Source organism: Bos mutus, chromosome 3 (assembly GCF_027580195.1).
Source record: "Bos mutus isolate GX-2022 chromosome 3, NWIPB_WYAK_1.1, whole genome shotgun sequence".
Classification (NCBI taxonomy): domain Eukaryota; kingdom Metazoa; phylum Chordata; class Mammalia; order Artiodactyla; family Bovidae; genus Bos; species Bos mutus.
This window is the reverse complement of record NC_091619.1, coordinates 30,995,666-31,005,593: the sequence shown is the minus strand read 5'-3', so window position 1 is coordinate 31,005,593 and position 9,928 is coordinate 30,995,666. Positions and strand designations below refer to the sequence as shown.

At 41.1% G+C, this 9,928-nt stretch overlaps 1 protein-coding gene across 1 annotated transcript in view; it reads left to right on the top strand.

The window, feature by feature from the left end:
- The first annotated feature begins 2,038 nt into the window (after nucleotides 1–2,038).
- CD53 (CD53 molecule) overlaps nucleotides 2,039–9,928 on the top strand; it is a 38,854-nt gene continuing 30,964 nt past the window's right edge. The window contains exon 1 of the mRNA XM_005891273.3: nucleotides 2,039–2,176. The gene's annotated coding sequence lies outside the window, so the exon portion shown is untranslated. The remainder of the gene's footprint in view (nucleotides 2,177–9,928) is intronic.

The following is a 9,928-nucleotide window of genomic DNA, read 5'->3' as shown; positions in this document are numbered from 1 at the left end:
CACCACATCAGCACACTGAAGTTTTTTATAACTTTGTATTCTTGTAAATGCTTTGCTTGAGCAGTCAACACATCAACTGTAGGCACCATAATTATTTCCTTGTTCCTTCTCACTGCAATCAAGTTGACTATGTGGCCATGGTCAATCAGACATTTTCTCTTTTTATCTTCCTTCCTTTTTATTTTCTGTTCTATAAAAACTTCCTGCCTTCTGTCCGACTTTGCAGTTCTCTGAATGGAGACAGTCTACTTTATGAAGTGTTAGATAAAGTTTGTCCTTGTCACCGAAATTGTCTTCCTTAATCATTATTAACAATGACATGTGGCGGTATGTGACAGACAGTAACCTAAAAGGATGCCTTGTTTCTGACTTGGGCAACTGAGAGTTTAGTCAAGCTTTCCATGAGATGGTAATGGGGGTGGTGGGGGTGTAGAGCAGGCTGAGTGGGAGGTTGCTGAGTTTACTAAGCTGATTTTTGGATCTGTACTTGAGGTGCCTATGTGGCACTCAAATGAGAGACCAGGTTGTACATAGGGATGTGCATCTTTGACACAGAGAGATAGTAATGAAAGCCATCAAGAGGTCTTTCCTCAATTACTCCACTACAGTGGCCTGTCAGTATGACAGCAGTCCCAGGTGAGGGGCAGTGATTTCTCAGAGTGATGCCAGCTGAAGAGAGGAAAGTTTGTAACAGCATTTCCTGAAGTATAGTTACACTGAAAAACAGTTTCCTGAGAAATCTCTCTCTCCCTCTTTCTCTCTCCCACATACACACACACTGTTATATAATCAAGCAAATTTGGGGAAATCTACATATTTAGAGAATGTTAAGAGAATATTGGGCTTCCATGGTAGCTCAGCTGGTAAAGAATCTGCCTGCAATGGAGGAGACCCCAGTTTGATTCCTGGGTTGGGGAGATCCCCTGGAGAATGGATAGGCTACCAACTCCAGCATTCTTGGGCTTCCCTGGTGGCTCAGATGGTAAAGAATCCACCTGCAATACAGGAGACCTGGGCTCAATCCCTGGGTTGGGAAGATCCCCTGAAGGAGGGTATAGCAACGCAGTCCACTGTTCTTTCCTGGAGAATCCCTATGGACAGAGGAGGCTGGTGGGCTCCTTGGGGTCACAAAGAATCAGACACACGGGTCTAAGCACATGTACACACACAGAATATTAAAGACTGATAAGACACAGTCTGCAGTAAAGAATCTTTTCTTCTTTTCTTCTAACTCAGTTTTCCCCATAAGCCAACCCCGCTCAGAAGTTATACTAGAATTTTAAAGTCTTAGGGTGAAGGAAGACAGTAATTATTGGATGTTACTGTTAATAAGCTGAAGTAGAGAGGTTGAGATTTCCTCAGTATCTCACAGTTAACACTAATAAAGCTGGGACTGAAACCCAGATCTTGGGACTCTGAATCTGGGGCTCTCTCTACTAATCAAATCAATTCTACTAGTGCCCTTGGACTGTGCCTTGGAGTCTGCCCCTGACAATACACTTCCGTAAGGGCAGTCTAGCTTCTGAGACATGGAAGTCTGAAAGTAGTGACTCAATCAAACTGGAGACTACAAAGCTTCCAGAAGGTGGCCAGAGGAAGAATGAGGAGAAGGTGAAGTGGCTTAGGAGACATTCCTAATTTTCATTCCTAGAAACTTCTCAAAATATTGATTCTTGGGTTCCATTCCTGTCTATCTACCTAACTGGGACTGAGTCAGTATGGTGGGGTCAGGTATATTTATTCTTGATCAGATCCACAGGTAATTCTGAGATGTCATTTTGATTAAGAAACGTTGTCCTTTTCTAGGCAAAAATCAATGTCAGATCACTCCACAACCCACCAATTCTCACAGATTCCTGCCTGAATCAACTTGGTCTTCGAGTTTTCCTGTTTTTCATGGAAACTGGTGTAGATATTTGGGTGAGTTGTGAGATAGGTGTCTGAAAAGCCACAGGGGAAGGATTGCATTTCTGTGGTTAAAGAGGGTGGGCCCAGCCTCACTTCCTCCCTCTCCTCATCTGGGCTTCCTGTCGTCACAGTGTGATCACATTTATTCCCCCTTCACTTCTCCTTTTACACAAATAGCCCTGACATCTGTGTTACCAGTCTTGTTTTGGCGCTTCATTGATAATCACCAATTCTGTCTAAAGGTGAGAGGAAAAGTGCCTGCTTAAAGGTAAGATTGGTGACATTTTAATTTGGCTTGAAAGCAGAGAACTAAACCATATTATGTGGGCTAAGGTATCTTCTTAGGAGTCTCTGTGTATCTCTCTAGTAGACTGTAAACTTTCCTGAAGCTTTTGCAAATGTTTACTGCAGGTAGTAAAATTATAAGCAAGATTCTAGTGGCCTTCAAAAGGCAATCTGCCCAGAAAGACTTTCAGTTAACTGGGTTCCAATTATTTGATGGGTCATGGTTTTCATGTGCTTAAATTGCTTCAGAACTTGAACTTCTCTGTCTGGCCATTACCGATGACCAGAGCCATTTATGTGAAATGAAACTGGAAGATTTCCTACTTGATCTGGTTTTTAGAAGATTGGTCTTGTAATTTTAAAGTGAGCAGAGAACCAACAGCTAGAACTATTCTAAAAGGCAACTGGGAGATGCAGATCTTCTTAATTTGAGAAATTTTCAAAAGTAAAGTTAGTGACTCCTCAGAGACACTAAACAGAAGGACTGTGATTAATCTTAACACCCAGCTCAGAGTCAAGGACACAGGACATGTTCAGAACCTGTGTTTCAAGAGGTAAAAGATAGGGGTACTCTTTCTACCCCCTTCTGATGCCTATGTCAGAAGCTTTCTCTATCTCCTTTATACTTTAATGAAACTTTATTATAAAAAAAAAAAAAAAAAAGAGGTAAAAGATAGACATTGCTAAGAGCTGCATAGATTAGTTGTTTTAAAAGAGCAGGAAGAGCACTGTGATCCTCAGGATTCCCCCAAATAAACTTATCCTTAGTATTCAATGGGCTTCCCTGGTGACTCAGACAGTAAAGAATCTACCTGCAGTGTGAGAAACCTGGGTTTGATCCCTTGGTCAGGAAGATCCCCTGGAGAAGGGAATGGCTACCCACTCCAGTGTTCTTGCCTGGAGAATTCCATGGACAGAGGAGCCTGGCGGGCTACAGTCCATGGAGTCTCAAAGAGTCGGACATGACTGAGCAACTAACGCTTTCCCTTAGTATTCAAAACAAGAATATTGATAAATATAATATGACATGTACCAAATCTGGATGACTTGGAAAACAAAACAATATTGCAAGGATTTCTAATTTGGGCCCCATAACTAATAACTGCAGTATTATGGACTCAGAAAGTGATAGCCAAGCTTTGGTCCTGGCTTTCTGTAACCACTATAGTCGTTGGGGTTCAGATTACCACAAGGAACTCTAGATGAAAGCTTTCTCCTTCCAAGATCTGCAAGAATCATACAGGGAATGGAAAGGAAATTTCTGTAGAACCACACTCATCCACCTAATAATGAGACACGGGAATGGGGCAAAGGGCTATAGATTCTATAAGCATCTCAGGGGCTATTGACCTTTGAATTTCAAAATAAAGATCAGACTTTGTAATGAATTCATTTAATAATCAGATGTTAAGCACATCCTAGGGCCTGGAAAGTCCCATGGACGAAGGTAGGCTTCGGTCCATGAGGTCACGGAGAGTCAGACACGACTGAGTGACTTCACTTTCACTTTCACGCATTGGAGAAGGAAATGGCAACCCACTCCAGTGTTCTTGCCTGGAGAATCCCAGGGATGGCAGAGCCTGGTAGGCTGCCGTCTGTGGGGTTGCACAGAGTTGGACATGACTGAAGCGACTTAGCAGCAGCAGCAGGGCCAGGTACTATGCCTGGTAAGGGTGGGAGGTGGGGGTGTGGGGGGATAATAGAAGGAACGTATTTGTCCTGCAAACAGTCTTGCCCTTAAGGAACTCCCTTGGGAGATAAGAAATATCAGATATGCTTGCCAGGGAACAGAACTGAACAAAACAGAATCTTAGCTGCTGGCTAAACAAAGTTTTGCTTTCTCAATCTCCACTAGAATCTGCACTGTTTCGAAACTGTGGTTAAATTAGAGCAGAGGCTGAACTGTAGCATGATTTCCTCTGTGGGCCAATTAAGAGTATTTAGCCTTGAAATAAAAGGATTTGACACATTTAAACCAGCAAGGAATTAGTCAAAGCCCAGCCTTTCACCTTTCACATCTACTACTACCGAAGTGACCTCACACTTGGTAATGGACAAAGGCACACACTGGAAACCTCACTCTGTTGGTCTTTAGCTTCTTACGACTTCAGATTGATTTTTGACTGTCCAGGGGGCTTCAGACTAGCATGTGAAGTCTGTTCACCTTCCTCAATCCTACCTTGCAACAGACCAGGAGCTAGGCATGTGCTAAGCACAGGAGACACAAGGATAACTGATGTGGTATTTGTAGAGTAGCATGAGGACAGTCACAGCAATATACACAGCAATACAATATAATCTTTTCTATAATGGAACAGTCCTGTGCACAAAATGTAGGAGGAGTTTAGGAGTGTGCCCAAGACTCCCTGGGAGAGATGATTGCTCAGGTTCATTTTCAGGGAAGGATGAATTTGGTATGGGGACTAGGGGTAACAGCATTTCAAACAGAATATGCAAACTTAAAGAAATGTGAACACCCAGGCATGTTGGAAATGAGAGTAAGCAAATGAGACTGGAGTATAACAAGCCATGGTTGCAGGACCACAAGAAGTAGGAAATTCTTTCTACTTGGTTCTAGAACTCCAGAACCTAAAATGGAAGGCAAGCTCACTAATTAGGCAAGTTCCAAGCTAGCCACGGACAGAGCTATGCCTGAAATATCCACTTAACAGACTTGATGGAATATGGGTTGAAATGAGAATGAGAGGCAAATTTCTTTCTCCTTGACCTAGGTTTCCCCCTTAGATTTTAGTGAAGGCTGGAGCTTTTCTGCAAGGTTACAGCCATTTTCTTTCAGCTTCTGTTTCCGAAAATGCTGTGTTGATTTACTTACAGTGGTTTGGTTTACTTTCCTGAATTAGTCAGCACACAGTACTTCCTGTACCACGTGAGCGTTCAGTGTGAGCAGATCACCCTGGGCCTAGAGGTTGGATACCTGGCTTCAGGAAGGTCCAGGACCCAGCTGCCACATCAGGTGCAGAACACTGAAACAAATGCAGAGATATTAGACAGAATGGGCCTCCAGGGTGGTCTCTGGGGCACAGAATGAAAGGATTGCAACTGGAGGCTGGGTGGTCAGTTTGGGAAAGCTGTCTGGAAGTAGGCTTTCAGAAAGAGGAAGACAATGCATTTACAAAGCGAGTGTGTGGGCACTCAGAGGGGAGGCCATGCATCTCTGTGTTGGAATACAGAGGCAAGTCTTCTCCTCATTTCCTGCTTCATGGTAGAGTTCCCACTGCAGCAGTAGCATCAGTACATCATAGCTATGACCAAAAGTTGTTTCGCCACAGCAATACATTTCTATAACAATTTAAAATAAATGTGATATATTTTAAGTGTTAGAATGTTGATACTTAAAGGGAACTTAGAGATTATATAAATGTTCAAATAAAACGTCAACTCATAGTGAGAGCCCAGTTTTGCTACCATAACACTCCAATCTGCCTATTTTTTAGGTCAGACAACTTGTTCAAAATCACAAAATTACTTAACTAGTTATATAGAATGTTTCTTGATTCTCTAAGAAATGTTTTTTTCTCCACACTACATCCTTTTCTTTCAGACGTATTAAATAGGCATCATTGAACTGTGTTATTTGTTCACATAAAGAAATTTCCAGTGTGTTTTAACATAAACAGACATGAGAATACAACTTAACTATAAATCCTAAATATCTGAAATCAATAGGCTGCTGCTGCTACTGCTGCTAAGTCGCTTCAGTCGTGTCCGACTCTGTGTGACCCCATAGACGGCAGCCCACCAGCCTCCTCCATCCCTGGGATTCTCCAGGCAAGAACACTGGAGTGGGTTGCCATTTCCTTCTCCAATGCATGAAAGTGAAAAGTGCAAGTGAAGTCGCTCAGTCGTGTCCGACTCTTTGCGACCCCATGGACTGCAGCCTACCAGGCTCCTCCGTCCATGGGATTTTCCAGGCAAGAGTACTGGAGTGGGGTGCCATTGCCTTCTCCGAATCAATAGGCTAGCAAGTCAAATATTTAATTTGCCAAACTTTTTTGACATTTTATATTTCAGAACTTGATGGAGAAATAAAGGTGAGAAATGATTTTGATATTGTGTATGTTTTAAAATTTGCTCAGGCAAATTTGATCTCATAGTTTCATATTTATTCTATATCAGGAACAACCTATGGTTTATTCTTCTGAAATTAACTATTGTAGAATCTCAATATTTATACCATGAGGGGCTTAAATTATAATGATTTCAAGATCAGAATTCCTTAGGTATTTACTTACGTTCAATTTTTTTCACTTTTTATTTTGACAAAAATTTGTACTTACAGAAAGGTTACAAAAACAATACCCCAAATTTCTGAACCCCCTTCATTCAGATTTCTCAAATATTAACATTTTATCACATTTTCTTTATGTTTTCCCAGTTTTCTCATTTGAGAGCTATTGCTGACATGGTATCTTTCCCCCTTAAGTGTTTAGGGTGTATAAAAACAAAATCCTTTTCTTATATATCCACTTTACAATGATCAAAATCAGGATTTTAACACTGATATAATGCTATTACCACTCCATAGATTTTATTAGATTCTCCCAATTGCCCCACTAATACTCTTTCTTTCTTTCTTTTTATTTTTTCCTGTTGGAGTTCAATTGTTTTACAATGATGCGTTAGCTTCTGCTGTACAATGAAGTGAATCACCTATATGTATACATTTATCCTCTCCCTTTTGGCCCACTAATATTCTATATTGTTGTTGTTTGGTTGCTAAGTTGTGTCCAACTTTTGAGAGTTGCAGCCTTAAGCTGCAGCACACCAGGCTTCCCTGTCCTTCACTATCTCCCAGAGTTTGCTCAAACTCATGTCCATTGAGCTGGTGATGCCATCCAAATATTTTATCCTCTGTCGCCCTCTTCTCCTCCTTCTCTCAATCTTTCCCAGCATCAGGGTCTTTTCCAATGAAAATACATCATAGTTATGGCCAAAAGATGTTGATCAAGGTATCGGAGCTTCAGCTTCAGCATCAGTCCTTCCAGTGAATATTGAGGGTTGATTTCCTTTAAGATTGACTGGTTCAATCTCCTTGCAGTCCAAAGGACTCTCCAGCATTTTCTCCAGCAATGCAATTTGAAAGCATCAGTTCTTCTGTGCTCAATCTTCTTTATGATCCAACTCTCACATCTGTACATGACTATTAGAAAAATCATAGCTTTGACTATATGGAACTTTGTTGACAAAGTGGTATCTCTGCTTCTTAATATGCTGTCTAGGTTTGTCACAGCTTTCCTTCCAAGGAGCAAGAGTCTTTTAATTTCATGGCTGCAATCACCATCCACAGTGATTTTGGAGTCTAAGAAAAAAATCTGTAACTGCTTCCACTTTTTCTCCATCTGTTTGCCATTAAGTGATGGGGCTGGATACCACGATCTTGCTTTTTTGAATGTTGAGTTTTAAGCTAGATTTTTTGCTCTCCTTGCACATTCATAAAGAAGCTCTTTAGTTCCTCTTTGATCTCTGCCATAAGGGTGGTGTCATCTGCGTATCTGAGGTTATTGATATTTTTCCCGGCAATCTTGATTCCAGCATGTGCTTCATCCAGCTTGGCATTTCACATGATTTACTCTGCACATAAGTTAAATAAGTAGGGTGACAATACACAGCCTTGACGTACTCCTTTCCCAATTTGGAACCAGTCTATTGTTCCATGTCCTGTTCTAACTCTTGCTTCTTGAGCTGCTTACAGATTTCTCAGGAGACAGGTCAGGTGGTCTTTAAGAATTTTCCACAGTTGGTTGTGATCCATACAGTCAAAGGCTTTAGCATAGGCAGGGAAGCAGAAGTAGATGCTTTTCTGGAATTCCCTTGCTTTCTCTATGATCCGATAACTGTTAGCAATTTGATCTCTTGTTCCTCTGCCTTTTCTAAATCCAGCTTATACATCTGGAAATTCTTGGTTCATGTACTGCTGAAGCTTAACTTGAAGAATTTTGAGCATTATCTTGCTAGCACATGAAATGAGTGCAATTGTGCAGTAGTTTGAACATTCTGTGGCATTGCTGTTCTTGGCTATTAGAATCTCTGACCATATATTGCTTTTAAGTGTTGTCTCTGTAATTTTCTCCTATCTGGAATGGTTCCTGAGTCTTTCTTTGTTTCATGACATTGATATTCTTAAAGACCGCTGCTGCTAAGTCACTTCAGTTGTGTCCGACTCTGTGTAACCCCATAGACGGCAGCCCACCAGGCTCCCACGTCCCTGGGATTCTCCAGGCAAGAACACCGGAGTGGATTGCCATTTCCTTCTCTAATGCAGGAAAGTGAAAAGTCAAAGTGAAATCGCTCAGTCATGTCCGATTCTTAGCGACCCCATGGACTGCAGCCTACCAGGCTCCTCTGTCCATGGGATTTTCCAGGCAAGAGTAAAGACTACTGGCAAATATTTTCTAGATTGTCTCTCTATTTTGGTTTGTCTGATGTTTCCTCATGACTAGATTCAGGCTATTCCAACTTTTAACAGGAATACTTATAAAAATAGCTTTCATTATTTCACAGAGAGTCCTGCCCACTGTGGACATAGCTTGCTGAACACACCATGGACAAGTCTCTAGGACAGGGACCTTCTGCATCAAAATTCTACATATTTTATGCTAAGGAAAGAGAATTACTAGTCCATTGACTCTGGAGAAGTTGTAGCTGTTTTATGTAACTGTTCCAGTTTTGAGAGCCACCTTGTTATATAGGTCCTGTCTCAGCTCAGCCACTAGGATCATCTGTGGTTTTTCTGTTGAGTGATGACCTTGCTAAGCTCCCAAATGGAGGAAAATGAGACCCCAGGATCATCTGGATTTGTGTTCCTCATTTGTTTCTCTTCTCTTTGCTTCTTCCTTCTTTCTCTCTTTTATAAATCACTGATTCCTCTCCCTGGAGAGCAGCCTTGAAAGGAAATTTTCACCAGAACACGATTTAAGGAAAGAATAAACTGACAGACACATTCTTTTGATGAAGTGATGTAGACATGAGAAGAAATTAATGCATAAAGTTGATGGTTTTATTTGATTTTAGTAACACCCCTCCACCCATAAATGCTTATTACTCCATAAATAGACATACTTGCAAACCCACATCCTACCTCAGCCACTGTTCACAGGGGTTTGAACTGTGAAAAATGAAAAGAGTCCTCCTGGAGGTTCATCACATTGCAGGGAGGGAGTTGAATGATGAAGTGGGAGATGGGTACCCAGGTCGTGGGACAATGGAAGGAACGTAGGCTTGGGAGGATGAAAGACCTTGGCCTATGCCCTGTCTTTGTTGATTATTAGCTGGGTGATCTTATGCTGGTTACGTAGGCTGTCTGAGCCTTGGACTTCCTGTTTGAAAAGTGGGGCTAAATTTATAGATAAAATTTATTTATGAAGAGCTTGGCCTTTTGCAGAGTTTGATGAACTATATCATTTATCTAAATTTATTTTGTCATGAGGGCCATAATTTGGGAGCACTTATAGAGAACAGATTTCTTCTCTTATTTAGAAAAAAAACTTGTGTTAGTTATGGCCCCAGTGATGAATAAAAGACCTCTACAGACTCTGTATAGGAATAAATGGGAAACCGATAACTACTTGCTGGATACCATGTTCTTCTATGTAAATTGTCAAATAGATCTGTATATGAAAAAAATGTCTGGGAAGATGTTCACCAAAAATGTTAAAGGTGGTTATCTCTGGGATGTGGGGTTGCAGAGATTTTATTTCCTTTTTTGTATTCTCTA